The sequence below is a fragment of the Silurus meridionalis genome, chromosome 22, assembly GCF_014805685.1.
Source record: "Silurus meridionalis isolate SWU-2019-XX chromosome 22, ASM1480568v1, whole genome shotgun sequence".
Taxonomy (NCBI): domain Eukaryota; kingdom Metazoa; phylum Chordata; class Actinopteri; order Siluriformes; family Siluridae; genus Silurus; species Silurus meridionalis.
Genome location: NC_060905.1, coordinates 19,460,847 through 19,473,210, shown reverse-complemented (window position 1 = coordinate 19,473,210; position 12,364 = coordinate 19,460,847). Strand labels below are relative to the sequence as shown.

The window sequence follows — 12,364 nt, the reverse complement described above, 5'->3', positions numbered from 1 at the left end:
AAACCTTCATTTGTAACTGCATGTTGTGTTCACTTGTGTTATCTTTTACTAATCTTTAAATAAGTTTAATGATCTGAAACATTAAAGTGTGAAAAACATGCAAAAAAAAAAAAGAAATCAGGAAGAGGGCCAACACTTTTCACATAAATTATTGACACTAGTTGGTTTTTATAGACCTGTTTAAGATCTTCTTATTGAAAATGTAACATTTTATATTATTTTCGTTCCAAATTAACTAAATGACTCAAAAAAGATTTGTTTGTTTTGATTCGAAGAACCAAGTAACTAAAATGATTCAACTTTCAAATCACTAATGTAAATATTGGATCTTATACACACAGCTACCTTTCTAAACCATGTGATTTCATTCAGTTGGCCTCCAGTCCAAGATATTCACCATGTTTTAATTTTTAAATACTATTATTTAAGTATTATTATATTGCCTGCCTCCACAATAGATCATAACAACAACTGGTTTGAACACAAGGGCTCACCTGACCTACTGTATGTAAAATCCAGATGACAAATACTGACCAGACATGAGTCACATTCAGGCGAGCAGCTGTGTAGTGCCTCTGAGCTTAATCTCATAAAAGACGACGTTTTAAAATAGAGCAAAGGACACGACTTGGGTTCTCTCTAAGGGGTGTGAAGAAAGGCATCTAATTGATCAAGGCAAAGCAATTATCCGGAGCTGTATGTATCTCCTACGACATGTGCTGTAGATGAACACAAAAAATGCATATAACGTACGCTAGATGTACAAAAGTATGCGTACCCCTGAAGGTTTCAGTAGACATTCAGACACAAGGTTTCAGAACATCCTAATCCAAGGCCAGTGTTTTCGGAGTCACAAAGTTATGCTTGAGACTATACACGAGCTTGCTTGTCGCTATAGTAGCAACCTTGAGATTATTGAGATGGTTTGGACATGTGCAGAGGAGGGACATGGGGTATATCAGTAGGAGAATGCTGAGGATGGAGCTACCAGGAAGCCGGAAAAGAGGCAGATGTAGAGGACAGGGGGGTATGGGGACGGATGATCCGCTGTGGAGACCCCTAATGGGAGAAGCCAAAAGAAGAAGAAGATATACAAAGGATTCAGCGATAAACTATTATTAAAATCCATAACATTTATACAACCTGCTCAATGTTGTTTAGGCCCCATTTGTACCATTACATGAATATAGATCTGCTAGATCTCTAGGAGTTTCTTTACAACATTTTGGTTTTATCTGAGGACTTGGTCCTCAAGAGCATGTGGAAAGATAACGATCTGAAGAGGGGAGCTGAAGAATTTCTGAAATGACATAGATGAAATAGATGTAAAGACCATCAAGTTCTGACATGATTTGTCAGATTGTGTTTCTCTACTCTACATTACCTGTTTCATTTCAATTATTTAATTATGTCTGTTATTTCACTAGGTTCTTCTTGTCCCTGTAATAAATGTATTTTGCCTCCTAATGCTAGATTAGTTTATTATTTTGTTCTGTGTCGTACAGACAAATGAGCAAATGAGCAAGACAAAAATCACCTGTTGAAAGAGCATTTTTACTATAATAAAGACATTCTTTCATATTCTTTGATATTGAAATCAAAACATTTACTTACATGTGGTTGGTGAGTGAATCTAACAAATAATTGGGTTATGTTAATAACCAGAGGTTGACCGATTTTACCGATGGCTAAGTTGCATAGTTTTTAAAATGGATACTGGATGAAAAAAACAAACAAAATATAGAACTGAACTTTATTAAAATATGAATATATTCATTAATAAATATAATTATATAATGAATAAATTATAAATGATAAATATAATATAGCGCTCTCTGTGCAGCAAGCAGCCTCACATTTAAAAACAAACTGCACGTGGTGTCAGTGATTCGCCTCTAGGGGTCGCTCTCATAATGACAGCGGACTGGAAGCCGGAAAAACTATCGGTGTGGATTTTTGCCTATATTTTCAGCGATCAAATATCAGTTCCCCGACCTCTATTTATAACTAAGGGACATTTTAGTAAAAAAAATCGAATTTAAAAAAATATATATATATATTATAATGAGTCAAACATATTTTAAATTACATTTTCAAAATACGTCTTCGTTCAGAGCGCTGTTCCACATGTGGGGGCCGGAGTTTGGGGACCCCTGCTTAAAAGTGTTCTCACAGCAGAATAAGCAAGGCACCGTGATCAGACATGGCAGTCAACGTTTCAGCAAGGTCCATCAAGCAGAATATCTCCAGATCCTCCAGAAATTCAAGGTCCACACTCTTCAGTTCAACCCACAGGTTTTCCATGGGGTAATGCGTTTTGGATTATTGTCCTGCTGGAAGATCCAATCAATGCCCATTTGAAGTTTTCTGGTAGAGGCAGTCAGGTGTTCATTTAATATCTGTTGAGAATAGGTGGTAGCTTAGTGAGGGGAGGTGGTAGCTTAGCGAGGGGAGGTGGTAGCTTAGTGGTTAAGGCATTGGACTTTGTATCGGAAGGTCACAGGTTCAAATCCCACCAACACTGAGCTACTACTGTTGGGTCTTTGAGCAAGGCCCTCCATCTGTGCACCAAACCAACCTCTGGAATTTCCTGCCAAAAAACAAAAAAACTTTGACATTGGAACATTGAACCTGATCTCACTAAAGTTCTAGTAGTGTCTGGATAAAGATGCTTGAGTTTGTTTATAAATGAGGGAAGAGTTTTTTTCTTTAAACCCTTCCAAAACAACTTGTAGTGACGTGGGCGATGTTAGATTGTAGTTTGGGCAGTGGCGGGCCGTTACTCTTAATACCACCACAATCACGTCACGATTATAGAAACCATCAATACAATACAAAAACACAATATAACAATGTGTGGCATTACAGAGTGAGAGACATTTCACATTTTACTAAAGCAAGAAACCCAGTTATGACTCCAAACCTACACTACAACCGCAACTGTGCACCTACATCATCTGGAGCAGTTCAGAATTAAGTAAGTATCTGATTCCCCACCAACCAGCAAGACTCCCACATACCCAAATGAATCCTGTCCCTTTGTGTGTGGATCTGTTGCACAGGAGGCCATTTTGTTACATGCAGCAGATAAATGAACGTGACTCACGCCGAGTCTCGGCATGGAGAGTGTGTGTAAGGGTGTGCAGTTGGGAGTAAGTGAAGCATCTCCTTCACTACGATTACACACAAGACACAGGAGCAGTGTTCTTTGCAGTCAGGTTTTTTTTTTGTTGCACGAGCAAATGATGAGAAGAAATTAATATCATAATAATGATTTATTGGAAGTTGCTAGCAGGAAGAAGTTGAAAAAACTCTGTCGCAGAGGGAAATACTATGAGTTTATTCTAAAACCTACCTGTCCAGCTCTCAAACGTACGATATCTAACCGTTAGCTGTCGTCATGAGTTTGTAAAGCTGCATTAAAGCTAAACGGAAAATATAAAACATATCACTACTTACTTGTATTATGTATATATGTGTGCATACTTAATGTGTGTGTGTGTGTGTGTGTGTGTGTGTGTGTGTGTGGAGGAGATGAATAAATGAAAAGGGTAAAGTAGAGGAACAGTTCTGTTTTCGGTAGATAGATTGGTGTTGTGGTTGTTGTGTTATAGTGGTTCTTTGATGGATGTGGTTCTCCAGTGGTTGTTGTTATTCTTGTATTTTGTGGTGGTTGATGTTCTTGTGGTTGTTATGACTGTTGGTATTGCTGTGGTTGTTGTAGCAGTTGTTGTGTTGTAGTTTTGTTGTGGTGGTGGTTGTTGCTGTTGTCAAGGTTGTGGTTGTTTTGTTGAGGTTGGTTGCTGTTGTGAAGGTTAAGGTTGTTTTGTTGTTGTTGTGAATGCTGTTGTTGAGGTGGTTGTTGAGCTTGTTTTTGTTAATGATTGAATGTGTTACTGATTGAATGTCTTGGTTCAAGCCCTGGTATCGCCAAGCTACCACTGTGGGGCCCTTAACCACGGCCCTTACTCCTAGTCTGTATTGGTAGTTTTTCTGCTGTTTGCTGTTACGGGATTGTTGTTGTATTTGTCTTGGTTGCTGTGTTTAAGCTTGTTCTTTTGTTTTGGTTGTTTTGTGTTGGTTGCTGTTTTTAAGGTTGTTGTTTTGGTTGATTTTGTGTTGGTTGCTGTTGTTGAGGTTGTTGCTTTGGTTGTTTTTGAGTTGGTTGCTGTTTTTAAGGTTGTTGTATTGGCTATTCTTGTGTTGGTTGCTGTTGTTGAGGTTGTTGTGGTTATTTTGTTGTGTTGGATGTTGATGTTGATGTGTTGTTCTTGTGAGGTGATGGTTGTAGTGGTTGTTGTGAGGTGTAGGAGGGAAAGCCGTGGCTGTATTTGAGGGACACAACGTGACCTGACAACAAGGAACCTCCGGGAAAACCGCCAGTCCTGAACTCTGTGTAATGGGGGTATAAAGGGGAGAGCGAGCAACGAAACCGTGTAAATCCACATCATGGACCGGAATTCGCGCTGTCTGGTTTCTGGAGACACAGGTGGAAAGACACCGGAGCAGAGACACGAAGCCGAACAGAAACACACACTGGAGGGAAAATTCACGGGAAAATATAACAAAAAAGACGAATTTATGTAAAGAGGGACTTGGAAAAGTCGTTTGTCAGGAAACTCCCTACATTCACTTCCTCTGGGCGGGAGGCGGAGACGGGACCCCCGCTGACGTCAGTGGGCCTGTCGGTTTCCTGCAATAGTTACACACACAGAGAGAGAGAGAGAGAGAGAGAGAGAGAGAGAAACACAGAGCTTTGCCTCTAAGCGTTAAAGTGAAGGAGATCAGGACTTTCTCCAGACTGCACCTGAAAGTGCTCACGATAAAGTAAGCGCTCAGATATACAGGGACATGTGCTAGTTTATTTCTGTGTGTGTGTGTGTGTGTGTGTGTGTGTCCTCCATGCTGTACATTCCATGAGCTTTAACTAACACGTAAAGTGCCCGGATGTTCCGGTGGTCTGCTGAACCGTGGTGAGAAATTCTGTAGAACTTTAAATGGCCTGTGGAGCGGCTCTCCTGCTCCCCTGCTCTGCGCTTCTCCTGTTTTCTGAGCCGGCCCGTATTTTGCAGCTCACCGGAGGAGCGCCTGCGTCCAGGAGGAGACGTCTGCAGCATTCTAATGCGCGCTCGCTCTCTCCCCGTGTGTGTGTGTGTGTGTGTGTGTGTGTGTGTGCGCGCGCGAGATGTTTATGAAGCCTGCAGCACGGGAAACCCTTCTGGACGATGGTAATAAGCTAGGTGTGTTTTGGGGGGTAATTAAAGCTGTTGTTTGTGTATATGCTGTCTTTGAGGAAGTGTGTGCGTGCGTGTGCGCGCATGTTTTTCTCTTCTCGGCGTCCTGTTGCGGAGGACTCGCAGGGGTTTTCCCCGACTCCTCCCTCCCTCTGCTGCGCGTTCACGAGGCTCTTCCACACACACACACACACACACACACTATCCTGCACCGCTGCTGCAGTCGCTTCACACCTTGTTATAGACACATACGCACGCACGCGCGAAAACACGTGTATACACGCACGCACGCGCCGCTTGTCGCTTTGATCTCGGCGCATCAAACGAGCCGCTGTTCTTTTTTTTTGCGGGGTTCCGCACGTGGAGCTCGGAGCGGTGCGCGTGCCCCCTGCCCGGTCTGCGATCAGCAGCTGGGGGGATCATTAACACACTCCTGGGAGGAGGTGAATATTCATGTGTGTGTGTGTGTGTTTGTGTTTCTCTTTAGCGCGCTCAGTAATTCTGTCAGCAGTAATCACGTTAATTATACTGGGAGGGATGCGCGCGCGCGCGCGTGTGTGTGGTGGTGGTAATAAAGCAGTTGTTGCACGTCCTGTCAGTCGTGTTGCACCCTGTTTCCGGTTATACACACTGACTTCATGCGTTTTGTATTCAGTGCACTGCGGTACATTCAGTCCTCTCTCTCGTCGGTGTTTATTGTCTGGCGGTATTTGTGACTTTGCTCGTCCTAGTAAGAGCGTCTGCGCGTGCGCGCTGCAAACTGCGGGGTGACGTCACCGCACGCGAACACACACGCACAGGGTATACATGGTAAAGAGACTTTTAGTGTTATGCAATGGGGTCAGGGGAAGCATTGCAATAGTGTTAGTGTGCAGTGTTAATAGTTTTAGTGTACAGTGATAATGAGGGATATGGTGTAGTGTACAGTGTCAATGAGTGATATGGTGTTAGTGTGCAGTGTGCAGTGTTAGTGTTAGTGATAATAAGGGATGTGGTGTAAAGTACAGTGATAATGATGTTAGTGTACAGTGATAATGAGGGATATAGTGTTAGTGTACAGTGATAATGAGGGATATTGTGTAGTGTACAGTGTCAATGAGGGATATGGTGTTAGTGTACAGTGGTAATGAGGGATACGATGTTAGTGTACAGTGATAATGAGGGTATGATGTTAGTGTACAGTGATAATGAGGGATATGATGTAGTGTACAGTGATAATGAGGGGTATGGTGTAGTGTCAGTGTCAATGAGGGATATGGTGTTAGTGTACAGTGATAATGAGGGATATGATGTAGTGTACAGTGATAATGAGGGGTATGGTGTAGTGTCAGTGTCAATGAGGGATATGGTGTTAGTGGGCAGTGTTAGTGTTAGTGTCAATGAGGGGTATGGTGTAGTGTCAGTGTCAATGAGGGATATGGTGTTAGTGTGCAGTGTTAGTGTTAGTGATAATGAGGGATATGGTGTAAAGTACAGTGATAATTATGTCAGTGTACAGTGTTAATAGTGTTAGTGTACAGTGATAATAAGAGGGATGGTGTTAGTGTTAGTGATAATGAGGGATATGGTGTAAAGTACAGTGATGATGTTAGTGTACAGTGTTAATAGTGTTAGTGTACAGTGATAATAAGAGGGATGGTGTTAGAGTACAGTGATAATGAGGGATATGGTGTAGTGTACAGTGTCAATGAGGTATATGGTGTTAGTGTACAGTGATAATGAGCGATATGGTGTTAGTGTACAGCGATAATGGTGTAAGTGTACAGTGATAATGGTGTTAGTGTACAGTGATAATGAGCGACATGGTGTTAGTGTACAGTGATAATGCGGGATATGGTGTTAGTGTACAGTGAAAATAGTGTTAGTGTACAGTGATAATGAGGGATATGGTATTAGTGTACAGTGAAAATGGTGTTAGTGTACAGTGATAATGAGGGATATGGTGTTAGTGTACAGTGAAAATGGTGGTAGTGTACAGTGATAATGATGGATATGGTGTTAGTGTACAATGATAATGGTGTTAGTGTACAGTGATAATGAGGGATTTGGTATTAGTGTACAGTGATAATGGTGTTAGTGTACAGTGATAAAGAGCGATATGGTGTTAGTGTACAGTGATAATGGTGATAGTGTACAGTGATAATGGTGTTAGTGTACAGTGATAATGATGTAAGTGTACAGTGAAAATGGTGTTAGTGTACAGTGATAATGGTGTTAGTGTACAGTGATAATGATGTAAGTGTACAGTGAAAATGGTGTTAGTGTACAGTGATAATGGTGTTAGTGTACAGTGATAATGAGCGACATGGTGTTAGTGTACAGTGATAATGCGGGATATGGTGTTAGTGTACAGTAAAAATAGTGTTAGTGTACAGTGATAATAAGGGATATGGTGTTAGTGTTAGTGATAATGAGGAAATGGTGTAAAGTACAGTGATAATGATGTTAGTGTACAGTGTTAAGTGTTAGAGTACAGTGATAATGAGGGATATGGTGTAGTGTACAGTGTCAATGAGGGATATGGTGTTAGTCTACAGTGATAATGAGGGATATGGTGTTAGTGTACAGTGACAATGAGGGATATGGTGTTAGTGTGCAGTGTCAATAAGGGATATAGTGTTAGTGTACAGTGTCAATGAGGGATATGGTGTTAGTGTACAGTGATAATGAGCGATATGGTTATAGTGTACAGCGATAATGGTGTAAGTGTACAGTGAAAATGGTGTTAGTGTACAGTGATAATGGTGTTGGTGTACAGTGATAATGAGCGACATGGTGTTAGTGTACAGTGATAATGCGGATATGGTGTTAGTGTACAGTGAAAATAGTGTTAGTGTACAGTGATAATGAGGGATATGGTGTTAGTGTACAGTGAAAATAGTGTTAGTGTACAGTGATAATGAGGGATATGGTGTTAGTGTACAGTGAAAATGATGGATATGGTGTTAGTGTACAATGATAATGGTGTTAGTGTACAGTGATAATGAGGGATTTGGTATTAGTGTACAGTGATAATGGTGTTAGTGTACAGTGATAAAGAGCGATATGGTGTTAGTGTACAGTGATAATGAGGGATTTGGTATTGGTGTACAGTGATAATGGTGTTAGTGTACAGTGATAAAGAGCGATATGGTGTTAGTGTACAGTGAAAATGGTGATAGTGTACAGTGATAATGAGGGATTTGGTATTAGTGTACAGTGATAATGGTGTTAGTGTACAGTGATAAAGAGCGATATGGTGTTAGTGTACAGTGATAATGAGGGATTTGGTATTAGTGTACAGTGATAATGGTGTTAGTGTACAGTGATAAAGAGCGATATGGTGTTAGTGTACAGTGAAAATGGTGATAGTGTACAGTGATAATGGTGTTAGTGTACAGTGATAATGAGCGACATGGTGTTAGTGTGTACAGTGATAATGCGGATATGGTGTTAGTGTACAGTGAAAATAGTGTTAGTGTACAGTGATAATGAGGATATGGTGTTAGTGTTAGTGATAATGAGGATATGGTGTAAAGTACAGTGATAATGATGTTAGTGTACAGTGTTAAGTGTTAGAGTACAGTGATAATGAGGGATATGGTGTACAGTGTCAATGAGGGATATGGTGTTAGTGTACAGTGATAATGAGGGATATGGTGTTAATGTACAGTGAAAATAGTGTTAGTGTACAGTGATAATGAGGGATATGGTGTTAGTGTACAGTGAAAATGGTGTTAGTGTACAGTGATAATGAGGGATATGGTGTTAGTGTACAGTGTCAATGAGGGATATGGTGTTAGTGTACAGCGATAATGGTGGAAGTGTACAGTGAAAATGGTGTTAGTGTACAGTGATAATGGTGTTGGTGTACAGTGATAATGAGCGACATGGTGTTAGTGTACAGTGATAATGCGGGATATGGTGTTAGTGTACAGTGAAAATAGTGTTAGTGTACAGTGATAATGAGGGATATGGTGTTAGTGTACAGTGAAAATGGTGTTAGTGTACAGTGATAATGAGGGATATGGTGTTAGTGTACAGTGAAAATAGTGTTAGTGTACAGTGATAATGAGGGATATGGTGTTAGTGTACAGTGAAAATGATGGATATGGTGTTAGTGTACAATGATAATGGTGTTAGTGTACAGTGATAATGAGGGATTTGGTATTAGTGTACAGTGATAATGGTGTTAGTGTACAGTGATAAAGAGCGATATGGTGTTAGTGTACAGTGATAATGAGGGATTTGGTATTAGTGTACAGTGATAATGGTGTTAGTGTACAGTGATAAAGAGCGATATGGTGTTAGTGTACAGTGAAAATGGTGTTAGTACAGTGATAATGAGGGATTTGGTATTAGTGTACAGTGATAATGGTGTTAGTGTACAGTGATAAAGAGCGATATGGTGTTAGTGTACAGTGATAATGAGGGATTTGGTATTAGTGTACAGTGATAATGGTGTTAGTGTACAGTGATAAAGAGCGATATGGTGTTAGTGTACAGTGAAAATGGTGATAGTGTACAGTGATAATGGTGTTAGTGTACAGTGATAATGAGCGACATGGTGTTAGTGTACAGTGATAATGCGGGATATGGTGTTAGTGTACAGTGAAAAATAGTGTTAGTGTACAGTGATAATGAGGGATATGGTGTTAGTGTTAGTGATAATGAGGGATATGGTGTAAAGTACAGTGATAATGGTTAGTGTACAGTGTTAAGTGTTAGAGTACAGTGATAATGAGGGATATGGTGTGTACAGTGTCAATGAGGGATATGGTGTTAGTGTACAGTGATAATGAGGGATATGGTGTTAATGTACAGTGAAAATAGTGTTAGTGTACAGTGATAATGAGGATATGGTGTTAGTGTACAGTGAAAATGGTGTTAGTGTACAGTGATAATGAGGATATGGTGTTAGTGTACAGTGTCAATGAGGGATATGGTGTTAGTGTACAGCGATAATGGTGGAAGTGTACAGTGAAAATGGTGTTAGTGTACAGTGATAATGGTGTTGGTGTACAGTGATAATGAGCGACATGGTGTTAGTGTACAGTGATAATGCGGATATGGTGTTAGTGTACAGTGAAAATAGTGTTAGTGTACAGTGATAATGAGGATATGGTGTTAGTGTACAGTGAAAATGGTGTTAGTGTACAGTGATAATGAGGGATATGGTGTTAGTGTACAGTGAAAATGGTGTTAGTGTACAGTGATAATGATGGATATGGTGTTAGTGTACAATGATAATGGTGTTAGTGTACAGTGATAATGAGGGATTTGGTATTAGTGTACAGTGATAATGGTGCTAGTGTACAGTGATAATGAGAGATATGGTGTTGGTGTACAGTGATAGTGGTGTTAGTGTACAGTGATAATGAGTGATATGCTGTTAGTGTACAGTGATAATGGTGTTAGTTAGTATACAGTGATAATGAGCGATATGGTGTAGTGTACAGTGATAATGGTGTTAGTGTACAGTGATAATGAGCGATATGGTGTTAGTGTACAGTGATAATGGTGTTAGTGTACAGTAATAATGAGGGATATAGTGTAGTGTACAGTGATAATGGTGTTAGTGTACAGTGATAATGATGGATATGGTGTTAGTGTACAGTGAAAATGGTTAGTGTACAGTGATAATGGTGTTAGTATACAGTGATAATGGTGTTAGTCTACAGTAATAATGATGGATATGGTGTTAGTGTACAGTGAATATGGTGTTAGTGTACAGTTATAATAGTGTTAGTGTACAGTAATAATGATGGATATGGTGGTAGTGTACAGTGAAAATGGTGTTAGTGTACAGTGATAATGAGAAATATGGTGTTAGTGTACAGTTATAATGAGGGATATGGTGTTAATGTACAGTGATAATGAGGGATTTGGTGTTAGTGTACAGTGAAAATGGTGTTAGTGTACAGTGATCATGAGCGATATGGTGTTAGTGTACAGGGATAATGATCGATCTGGTGTTAGTGTACAGCGATGATGGTGTTAGTGTACATTAAAAATGGTGTCAATGTACAGTGATAATGGGGTTAATGTACAGTGATAATGAGGGATTTGGTTGTAGTGTACAGTAATAATGGTGTTAGTGTACAGTGATAATGAAGGATATGGTGTTAGTGTACAGTGAAAATGGTGTTAGTGTACAGTGATAATGGTGTTAGTATACAGTTATAATGGTGTTAGTCTACAGTAATAATGATGGATATGGTGTTAGTGTACAGTGAATATGGTGTTAGTGTACAGTTATAATAGTGTTAGTGTACAGTAATAATGATGGATATGGTGGTAGTGTACAGTAAAAATGGTGTTAGTGTACAGTGATAATGAGAAATATGGTGTTAGTGTACAGTTATAATGAGGGATATGGTGTTAATGTACAGTGATAATGAGGGATTTGGTGTTAGTGTACAGTGAAAATGGTGTTAGTGTACAGTGATAATGAGCGATATGGTGTTAGTGTACAGGGATAATGAGCGATATGGTGTTAGTGTACAGCGATGATGGTGTTAGTGTACATTGAAAATGGTGTCAATGTACAGTGATAATGGGGTTAATGTACAGTGATAATGAGCGATATTGTGTTAGTGTACAGTGATAATGGTGTTAGTGTACAGTGATAATGAAGGATATGGTGTTGGTGTAAACTGAAAATGGTGTTAGTGTACAGTGATAATGAGAGATATGGTGTTAGTGTACAGTGATAATGAGGGATTTGGTGTTTGTGTACAGTGATTGTGTTAGTGTACAGTGATAATGCGGGATATGGTGTTAGTGTACAGTAATAGAGATATGGTGTTAGTGTTCAGTGATAAAAAGAAATATGGTGTTAGTGTACAGTTATAATGAGGGATATGGTGTTAGTGTACAGTGATAATGAGGGATTTGGTGTTAGTGTACAGTGAAAATGGTGTTAGTGTACAGTGATAATGAGCGATATGGTGTTAGTGTACAGTGATAATGGTGTTAGTGTACAGTGAAAATGGTGTTAATGTACAGTGATAATGAGGGATTTGGTTGTAGTGTACAGTGATAATGGTGTTAGTGTACAGTGATAATGAGTGATATGGTGTTAGTGTAAAGTGAAAATGGTGTTAGTGATAATAAGAGATATGGTGTTAGTGTACAGTGATAATGAGAAA

General features: G+C 39.7%; 1 protein-coding gene across 6 annotated transcripts in view; it reads left to right on the top strand.

Annotated features, from left to right (window-relative positions):
* The first annotated feature begins 4,718 nt into the window (after positions 1-4,718).
* hivep1 (HIVEP zinc finger 1) overlaps positions 4,719-12,364 on the top strand; it is a 48,598-nt gene continuing 40,952 nt past the window's right edge. For 3 of the 6 annotated variants that reach the window (XM_046834329.1, XM_046834327.1, XM_046834326.1), the window contains exon 1: positions 5,433-5,677. The gene's annotated coding sequence lies outside the window, so the exon portion shown is untranslated. Of the gene's footprint in view, positions 4,828-4,905; positions 5,229-5,432; positions 5,678-12,364 lie in introns of those variants that run through there. The other 3 variants (XM_046834325.1, XM_046834328.1, XM_046834331.1) reach the window with 3 other exon arrangements.